The sequence below is a fragment of the Wyeomyia smithii genome, chromosome 2 (genome assembly GCF_029784165.1).
Source record: "Wyeomyia smithii strain HCP4-BCI-WySm-NY-G18 chromosome 2, ASM2978416v1, whole genome shotgun sequence".
Lineage (NCBI taxonomy): Eukaryota > Metazoa > Arthropoda > Insecta > Diptera > Culicidae > Wyeomyia > Wyeomyia smithii.
The window spans coordinates 123,710,080-123,712,568 of NC_073695.1; the positions used below are offsets into that span (position 1 = coordinate 123,710,080).

The 2,489-nt window shown below is 35.4% G+C and overlaps 1 long non-coding RNA gene across 1 annotated transcript; it reads right to left on the minus strand.

Annotated features, from left to right (window-relative positions):
* Positions 1–844: 844 nt before the first annotated feature.
* Positions 845–1,625, minus strand: LOC129724824 (uncharacterized). Its single transcript, XR_008727968.1, has 3 exons — positions 1,407–1,625; positions 1,138–1,351; positions 845–1,082 (listed from the first exon to the last, which is right to left on the minus strand). It is a non-coding gene; the product is annotated as an uncharacterized LOC129724824 (long non-coding RNA).
* Positions 1,626–2,489: the final 864 nt, after the last annotated feature.

Here is a 2,489-nt window from a genome sequence, read left to right on the forward strand (position 1 = left end):
GATCTAAGCAGGTACATAATCAATAGACAAGAACTAACAAAAATTCAGATTGTCAAGGAACGCCACGTTCGACCGCACTACCTTGATGTAGAATCTGAGGAGCCCATCCACCCGATGAACGACCCATCTGATATTAATAAATTGTCGAACGTTCATTGGACTACAGGATGGGCTTGTAGTAAATTGACACACAAAGAATGTCTTATACGTGTTACAGCTGAAAGTGACGAAATTGATCAAAACATTACATTCTTGTCCGATTTAAAGAAATATACTGAAACGTCAAATATATTCACACCAGGCGAAACAATTTTTAAGTATTTCTAGGCTGTTTGCAACATATTTGAGAAGCACTTTGAGCTACTTTTAAGTATTGACACCGTAGGAGTAAAAGAAGAGCTTATGAATATAATTAAAACCAGGTTTGGCTTCTCCGGGGTCGTGGAAATTGGAAACAATTATGATTGTGATGCAGAAAGCACTGAGTACTACAACAAACAGATCACTGATGTATTATGCGAGACTTGTGCCCTTCGCCTCACAAATAAATACTTAAACATGTTGATTGCCTGCAAACTTGGTGGAATGAACAGCACTTTTAAGGACAACGACCAATATAAGCGGAAATCGAAGAAAACTGAGAAAATTAAAAAGTTGAACATTGTTACGTTTTCTAAAATTCTAATGGACACACCATAGAAGCCGTGGAAGAATCGCACACTTGAAAAATGTTATCAGGTAAATGCTTCTTTTCGTTCGAAAATATTTTGCCGCTAGTGCTCATTTATTTCCTCATACCGACAACTTTCAATTCATAGAGACGAAGAAGACCTAAGCAGACAGCTATGGAAAGTTACGTTTTATTATCACCAGTTTCACTTCCTTCTCTTCATGTTTTTTTTTGAATATAAATTATACGATATTATCGCTAGTGTACAGAATAAATTTGTCTCATCATTGAAAAACAAGAAACGATTAAAACCACAATCACAACTGTATATCACCTAGTATATCACAGTAAACAGAATATGTATGTATCTCCGTGTTAATTCTATTTCGAGCCAGATTTCTGCACACGACATCTAGAAAGTTCACTCATTTAGCAAAGAAATATGATTGATAATGCTGATGTGATACCTTGGAGATGTTGTACAGGCATGCAAACATTGAAATCAAAAAATCCTGTAAAACACCGGAATCATTCAAAATAGGTTCATCAGTCTGAAGCAGCTAAATGTTTTCTCTTGGATGACAATGGTTTTTTGCAGCAATGCAACTGGTGAAAACATCGCTGACGAAGGAGTTCCGGTTTGGAAAGCAACGAAGGTTACTGCCTTAACCACTGACAAAGCTGGAAAAATCCGAAAAATCAAGGAAAAAACTAGCTTTGCTTATTGTAAATTTACCTGCATCTGCCAATCCATATACCTAGTCATTGAATTGAAAGTTACAGAACTTGAAATTACTTGTTTGCTGCGATTCAAATGCAAACCAAACTCACAGGCAGGAGTGATTTGTTTTCACCGTTTTCACTGACATTACACACACAATGTCTTTGTATCGATGTAATTACAACTACTTTCATAACAAATTTCCACCTTCAGTAGATGGAGTGCGTAGTTTGATTTGACGCTTGTCATTTGTATGGGATCGATCCAGAGATGCCAGTCTTCTTGATATGATGTTTTTGATTCCACGTAGATATAAAATGTTTCATCTATTAGCACAGAAGTAAGTGGAATCCACTTGTCTGTAGCGTGTCGATTTTTTACAGTGTGGGTTACCAAAAATGAAATATTTCGATAAAAAGAAATGTTTCGCGAAATAATTCAGCACAGTGCAGACCACTCAAATCCTAATGTCCGGCATAAGAAATATAGGTTTTCCCATATTTTTCATACATGGTGTGGACCATGTATGAAAAATATCGAAAATTGCAAATATTTAGCAATGCAGAATTTAATAAAGTTATTTTCAATGGTCAACTCCAATCGTAAGGTACTTTATAAACGTCGAGTCACCGAGGAAGTATGATATTCATGGTCATGAGTGCATATATGCGGGTATATAGATTCCCCCCTCATACTTGGCCCACCTTATACAAAATTGTAAAAAATTCATGAACCACTCCCTCGATGACTTAACTTCTTTTGAGTAGCTTACAATTGTAGTTGACTTTTGAAAATAAATTAATTAAAATCCGCGTTCGAAGATTTTCGCAATTTTCGATAAGATCAACCATGTATGAAAAATATGGGAAAACCTAAATCACCGAAATTTGCACTCATGACCACAAATATCATACTCCTTTAATGACATATTAAAATAATTGATCAATTTTTGTGTTAGAAAAGTTTCGCAAATTACGATAGTGTGAGCCAAGTAAAAAAATTGCTTATAAATTTGTATTACACGTCGCGTCCATTGCGTAACAATGTTTTTTTTCTAATGTATTTTGAGCGCCAGGTGTCGATTATTATTGATGGTTT